We start from the raw sequence: 7740 nt of genomic DNA, 5'->3' as shown, positions 1-7740 counted from the left end.
GGGAAAGGGATGGAAGCATATGAGGTTCAACTAGTGATGGGCCATTGGGGTCTGCAAGGCCTTCTCTGTTGGCCTAATTTACCTGAATCGCATGATGTTAACTGATTCAGTGCCATAACTAATGTTGCCTGTTAGCTACCACAGGTCTGAGCAATCACACAGTCTGTGAGCGTTGCTTGGGGACAGCAGGTACCAAACCATGCAAGGTATTTTACTGTGTCTAGAAATTTTGTCAGCAGAGATAACAAATTAGGCCGTCATTTTTAAGACATTACACCCCAATCACGCTAAGACGCTTCAGTTTTTATCAATGTTTTCTTAACAAGGTGGACGGAAGGCTGATATTCAAATGGTCATATCTTCAATGTAGTTGATCAGAAAGCTTGTACAATGGTATGATTTTAAAGCTCATTCCTTCATACTTTTCACTGATAGCATATTTATGTTATGTGTATTTGCACCGTAAATAACCAATATATATATTTTTAGAAAAAAAGTTGCGTTAACAATTTGGGCTATCATTTTGCATTCAATGCGTGAAAATATATAAACGTAAGGATAGCAATTGGGGCCTGGGAACGCTCCTGGGTGTCAAGCCACCTACGAAAAACGAAGAAGAGTCACTACTGTTTCCCAAAGCTAATGTGGCATAGCACGCTAGCGATGGAAAAGAGGAAAGAAACACTTTTAGGCGAACAGTTTCGCTTAAAAACATTGCCCTATGGGAATATTGACTAGGCGAAAGTGATATGCATGCAAAGCTGAATTTAATTACCATGGGAGCACTTCTTTCCTGATGTATCACTTGAAAGCCAAGCACCCCGACTGGTGGTACAGTCAGACAGCGGACCTCAACAAACAACCTCGGATAAGTTTGGTGCAAGGGGTGGGTGTTCTACAATGTTCACATAAGGAAGTTGAATATTTTGTTCATGGAAGATTTATCTCTGACATTACAAGCTTTATGCACTTTTCTTTTACTTGGTATGCATTTTTTGTTAAAATATTTACAACTGCAAATTTTACAGTTCAACAGCGTTGACATAAACTACCTGAATATCTTTGTTATGAAAGCTATCTTTGACATTACAGTCCGTATGCATGTTTACTGTACTTGGTATAGGCCTATACCATTTGGTATAATAAATGTAATCTTATTTTTCTATGCATATTTTTTTCATATCTACTGCCATTTATAAAATCAATTAATAGGGATTAATCGCGATTCATTTATTTTAGAACTGGGATTAATTAGCCCTAATTTGTATACACCCACAAATATGATTGATGGATATATATATATATATATATATATATATATATATATATGTATGTATATCCATCAATCCATTATCTGCACAGCTTATGTGGTGGAGAAAAGTCATGTTGACATCAGACTTTCGGGAAAAGTCTTGGCAGACAATTAAGCCTCCTTAAAGAAAGCATGGGACCTGCCAAGACTCTCTGAGCAAACTGAGGCGAAAACATGTCCAAATAAGGATACAAACACCTTCCTTGGGAGAAAAACAATTCCGAAGAAGTTGCGTAGGTCCTCTCGCAGGACCGAACGCCCCCTTTCGGTTTTACTCCCTTGAAGCTATAAAAGCTTTGTTATGTCGAGAACATCAGGTGGCCCCAGCGAGTCTCCAATAAAGAGCTCAGAGCCCGCACGTGCCAGCCCCAAGCATCTTCCTTGGTCGCACAACGCCGCACCCGCTGGTTTGGCCATGTCCTTCGTCTACCACCAGACCATCCGACACGAGCCATTCTCCAGTTTGACCCAAAGGCCGCAGGCTGGAGACGACCACGAGGGAAACCCCGCACTCGATGGCTCGACGTCGTTGCGGGCGACCTCCAACAACACGGAGTTGCCGTAGAGGATGCAGAACAGCTGGCACAAGACCGCCAGCATTGGAAAAACCTGGTTCATCTGGTCGGCTCAACGCACAGGGACGGGACCCCCCGACCTTCGCTGGAGCAATAAGTAAGTAAGTATGTCTAAAATTGTCCGAGTTCTTTGTGACGATGCAATAAAGAACATCCCTCTTACGACACCGGCATCCTTGCATTTCTTTGAACGCATACGAGAAGAATTAATCGATTCTCGAACCTACATTTTCTCCAACATTTTTGGCGCTCCAACGTGGCTGTTTGGCAAGGGTTTCCAGACTTCTCGTCATGAACGCTGCCCCGACGAGCGATTGAGGTAAGGACAATTTTTTTCTCTCCTTATTTCGGTTTGCTTGTCGGGGTAAGTTGAAGTGCAGGGGCATGTGACGTGAGAGCCAAATTATTGTCAAACCGTGCACGTGGTTTTTTCGTCTACAGTCGGGCCTATTTTGGACGGATGAGATACATTGAGTATAGATTGAGTTGAGATTTCTGTCCGACAATAATCCAGCTCAGGGATTTTTGTGATTTTTGGGACAGGGCTGCTAAAATCTGGATAAAAGATGCAGCGGTGTCGGTATGTGTACATTGAGAGACGGTTAATTCCGGTCCGTATAATTGTCTTGAGATCTGTGTAAAAAGCGGTGATGAGACGTCATCATGGCTGAAGTGACAGTTCGAGAGTAGACGATCTATATATAGTTCATACGGGGAATGTTTTTTATCTGTTTCCCTAGTCGACTGAGGAAGTGTGGTGCATGGAACTTCGCCATTTTCTGCAATCTGAAAGGTTATACCGACGTTAGAAAAATGAGCAATTAATCAGATGTTGTATTATTAGGATAAATTCGCATAGAAAGAGCGATGCAAAGGCTGTGTGTGTGAATTACTAACATATTTCTACTCTATTTTGTATGTGCGTGTGTGTTTGTGTCGTTCGTGTGTCTTGGGAAACTTTTTTTTTTGTAAGCGTGTGTGCTCCAATTCAGTCACCGTCTCCGTTCACCCTCTCCGTTCTGGCTCCGGTTTGGCCGCGGAAGTGTGTGTGAGGGTTTCCAGATGTTCTCTGCTCATAACTGTTTGTGTGCTGAAAAGACACTGTGCGAGAGAAGCTTTGTTTTGCGGGGTCTTGGAAAATAAATGAAAAGTGGAGTGATTACTTTTCCTCGCCCACGAGGACACAGTGGTAATAGAGAGTGACTTGAAAGCACAAAGTGGTTTTAAAAATAAGTGAAAACAGGATGTAAAAATACTGCGCGATTGGTGTTTGTGATAGATATAGGAAACTGGGAAATACATTAGGATGAATGATTCATCCGGCGTTTCGTCTGCATGTGGCCTCTGAATTTGAGATCTGGTTCCGTTAAACATCGCGACGCTCTGAGAGGAAAAATTCGTGTACGATGAAGCCCATTCTAGTGGGAGGAGCCGAGTCCGCCTGAAGATGAATATTCATGAAAGGGGTTGTACCGGAATGAACTGTTTGTGTCTAAGCAGAAGCAGACGTGCGGGCCGAGCAGAGGAGAGGGCCCCCACCATTCTGAGCCTACTCAGCCCCTCCCGATTTGGGAAAATCAGCAACAGGCAACCAAATCCGCTCCGAGTTTGCAAAAAGCAAGGTCTGTACACAATAATTGAATGAATATGAACATTCTTGTGCCAGTGAAGCTTTTGGGATTGCGTCATCTGGACAAGGCCAAGCTGATTGAAAAGGTGTCACAAAAATGGGAGAAGAGGACGAAAAATCTTCAACCGGCATGGCCGCAGGAGGGGTACGTTTGATACATACACTTGTGGCGTCATGGAGGTGAGAGTCATGGACTACAAGTCTGGCAAAGATAGCAAGAAACGACAGGAGAAGAGGAATACAGAAGAGGAGGTCTTGAAGCTGTTTAAGACTGAAGGAGTGCATTATAGGGAGAAAATTAGGGAAGGACTGCTTCGACTGAAAGATAAATCATTGAACGCTGAAATGACAACTGGATCAGCTGGGTTGTATCCAAATTTGGTCGGAACAATCAAAAAAAAGGGGATTTCAAGTATGATGCAGGAGGAGGAGACGAGATGGAATCGCCAACACGGAACCAGGGCAACGCGCCAACAAGTCCTCAACATTCTCCTATCCCGAAGCATTGTAGCACGGGGAGAAAGTCCGACGGAGCGGAATGTAAAGAACCGCTCGACTGCTATGCAGAAAGGAATGAAACAGTCAAAGGAAAGTCAGGTGAATCGTTTTGGGTCGACATGGGAGCCGGAGGTGTCCGGCAAACAAGCCGGGACTTGGATCAGGGTCAGCAACGTACGGTCCGAGCTACCATTAGGGAATTGGAACAGGAAATAGAATAGTCTTCACGCAAGAGCTGAGGCAAGAGGGGACAGTGAAAGGCCTGGACCGTCAGCGAATGCAACTGGACATTATGACCTAAGGTATAGGCCAAATATCCGACCGCCAGAGAGGTATACAGACCCTGGTCAGTTTCCAATTCTAATCAAGGGAAACAAAGGTCAGTACATCCCTTGGGAGACGCTCGACCTTGCTGGTCTGATCTCCCGACTGCCAGACATACATGAAGGTGCTGGGAAGTGGATTCGACGGTTTGAAGAAGAGACTATTGGCAAGCTGCTAGCCATCGGCGATATCAAGTCAGTATTGGCGCAATGTGTAGGTGCTTCAACGATGGAGAATATTTTGCGTCACAGCAACAATGGATGGATGGTCGATGTAATGGCGGATGGAACTGAATGTAACGCCTACCGTGCAGTGGTGTGGAGAGCACTACGGGATGAATACCCTGCCAAGATTGATCCAAAGGCATTAAAAGGTGAAACTCTCGGCGAAACTGAGAATCCAGCTTCATACATCGGCAGGCAGCTCAAACGATGGAAGCAGGAGACGGAGGAAGAAGTGGAGAACAGCCCTATACTTTCGACTCTGTTCCGAAGATGTCGTAGGGTTAACCTCAATGCCATACAGGGAGTTCCGTGACCATGTTGTCCACGCCATTGAAAAATTCAGAAAGGATCAACAAAGGCAGCAGGACTTAGAAAGAGCTGAACAACGGAAACTCACTCAGATGCAGCTCTCTGACCTGCAGAATAAAACTAAATTGAAGACTCAAGCACCTGTACTGGACCAACCCTTCCGGGCAAACATGATGGCGTCGCCTATCACTCCATCAACCCAACAACCGCTTCCGGTTGTTAATGTTTATCAGCAACAGCCATTTGGCCGGCCACCCTACAGAGCAATACAGGGCCAAATGCCTGCCTGGGGTCGAGGTGCCCCAAGACGGAACTGGCAAGCCCCCACAGGCCAAGCGATCGTGTGCTGGAAATGTCATGGGCCTGGCCACTTTGTGCGAAACTGTTCAGCAACCGGTCTGGGGGGATGGAGAGAACCAAAGGGGGGCCCATCAAGCCAAGGAGGAGGATCTCCAGGTGCAGGTCCAAGATATTGGCATTAGGGGGGCCCAGAGAATCCTGTGGGGGAGGCCCAATTGACAATACATGCAGGGGAAACTGGCAGGGAACCAATAATCCAAGTCAAAGTCGAAGGCAACAAAATCCCAATGCTAGTTGACACCGGAGCTACATATACCTGCATAAGTTCGGAGTATGCCTCAAACCTCCCCATGTCCGGCAATTTCATAAGAACAATAGGATTCTCGGGATCAAAACAAACCATTCCAATGACAGACCAAGTGAAAATCTCTACTGAAGAGGGTGAAATTACGATACCCATTCTTGTGTCAGATGAAACGCCAGTAAATTTGCTGGGAAGAGACGCTTTGTGTAAGCTTGGAGTCAAATTGTGGTGCACTCCCGACGGGGTGTATCTGGACAGGATTGGACTCAAAAATCAAATGCTACACCAGAGCAAATGCGCAAAGGTCTATTGGCTGGGAAATATACAAGAGCCCATAAATGAAATTGTGAAAACCTGGGAACCTGTCATCAAAATACAGCTTCCAGAGGCATTCAAGCCAACAACCGATTATCATTGCACTATGTATTATGACTCATCCTGCAGTATGGTCTACGAGGAAATATGGGACAAACAAACAAAGAACACCACAGTAGAAGTTTGGGCCGACTGCCTCCTGATTGGCCGTCAGGGTGCAGCTCTAAACATCAAACCAAACGACTTCACCTCGCAGTGGTTCGGAGTGCCGGAAACAGAACCACATATTGCATTAGTTGTCAACAAAGGATTCAGATCTAAAGACCTAGGTCCCATGGTGAAAGCAGCAAAGAGCGTGACATGGATTGAAACTGAGGATTCGGAAATGACGATCTCAGACGAAGGTGGTATGGTGAGAATACCGTGTGAAGTGAAAATGGATGCGAAACCTTGGGTGATTACCATACCAGAGACGAAACAAGAGGACGTATTGAGACAAGAAATGCTGAAACATGTTCCGAAGGAGGTGTGGTCAAACCACGCCACCGATGTTGGATTGGTAAAATCAGCAAATCCAGCTGAAATAAAATTGAAACGGGGAACGAAGTTGCCGTTTCGACCACAATATCCGCTGAAGCCAGAAGCGGAAGCAGGAATACAGAAGACGATCGACGGACTGCTCAAGGCTGGAGTACTAATTGAGATGCGAAGTCCATGCAACACTCCGATTTTTCCAGTTCTCAAATCGGACAAATCTAAATACAGATTGGTGCATGATTTGAGAGCGGTAAATGAGGTTGTCCAGGATTGGCCAGCTGAAGTTCCAAATCCAAATACCATCCTTACAAATGTGCCTCAAAACGCAAAGTATTTCACAGTAATTGATCTTTGTTTAGCATTCTTTAGTATTCCGTTATCTGAAGACTCATGGTATCTCTTTGCATTCACATACCGAAGTAAGCAGTACAGTTACACACGGTTGCCACAAAGCTTCAAACACAGTCCCCATATGTTCAACCAAGTACTACGTAATGACCTGGAAGGCCAGGACATCGATAGTACACTGACACAATATGTTGATGACCTGCTAATCTGCTCAGCAACGCTCGAAGAATGTCATAGAGACTCAATCAGAGTCCTACAGAGACTGGCTGGAACAGCCGCAGGTGGAATATCTGGGAAGACTCATCTCACAAGGGAGCATTGCAATGACACCAGAGCAGCTCGAGGGAGTCAGCAAAGCTCCAAAACCTCAGACGGTCGGACAAATGATGACCTTCCTGGGAATGACGGGATTCAGCTCTGAGTGGATTGAGGACTACGCATGGAAGACCAACCCATTGAGGGACTTAATGAAAGAAGCAGGAACAACGATGCTAAGAGCAAAACTACCATGGACAGACATTGCAATGGACGCTTTCGAAAACATCAAGCAAGAAATGCAAAGAGCGCCTTCTCTTTTTATCATTTACAGGCTCGCATAGGCTAAAGGGGCAAAACAAAGCCTGCAATTGGCTGAAAAAGATGTGTCTATCATCAGTTGAATCGATCACTATTGGCTAAAGTTATTCGGAGGTAAAGGGGGCGGAGAGTGATATCGATGTTTCTGTGATGGGTCTTTTTTTAATTTAAACTCTATTCCAAGTGTTTATTGTCATATGCACAGTAAAGTTGCGAGCAAAAAAGAAAATAGAAACTAAGGAATGGTTGGCTTTTGTTGAATCACAAGACTTTAACCTTCCAAATGATATTTGGAACGATGCATTTGAGTGACAACGTACGGACACCGCATCCGCACGTGTCTACGACACGTATTTGCTTCTTTGCAAGCTTTGGGAATGTTAGGGGGTTAATAAGTTTGACTGAACTATCTGACTGTTTTGTCCATGTTCCTATTGTAGCGCCTTATAATCCGGTGCGCCTTATGTATGGAAGATATAGGACCAAAA

At 45.0% G+C, this 7740-nt stretch overlaps 1 protein-coding gene across 1 annotated transcript in view; it reads left to right on the top strand.

The window, feature by feature from the left end:
- The window catches only part of ccndbp1 (cyclin D-type binding-protein 1), a 121455-nt gene that overhangs the window by 18617 nt on the left and 95098 nt on the right, over positions 1 to 7740 (top strand). The window lies entirely within an intron of this gene.

Source organism: Urocampus carinirostris, chromosome 6 (assembly GCF_059441175.1).
Source record: "Urocampus carinirostris isolate Australia breed hairy pipefish chromosome 6, RoL_Ucar_1.0, whole genome shotgun sequence".
NCBI classification, from domain to species: domain Eukaryota; kingdom Metazoa; phylum Chordata; class Actinopteri; order Syngnathiformes; family Syngnathidae; genus Urocampus; species Urocampus carinirostris.
Note: the sequence above shows the minus strand (reverse complement) of the source record. Positions and strands in the feature narration are given on the sequence as shown.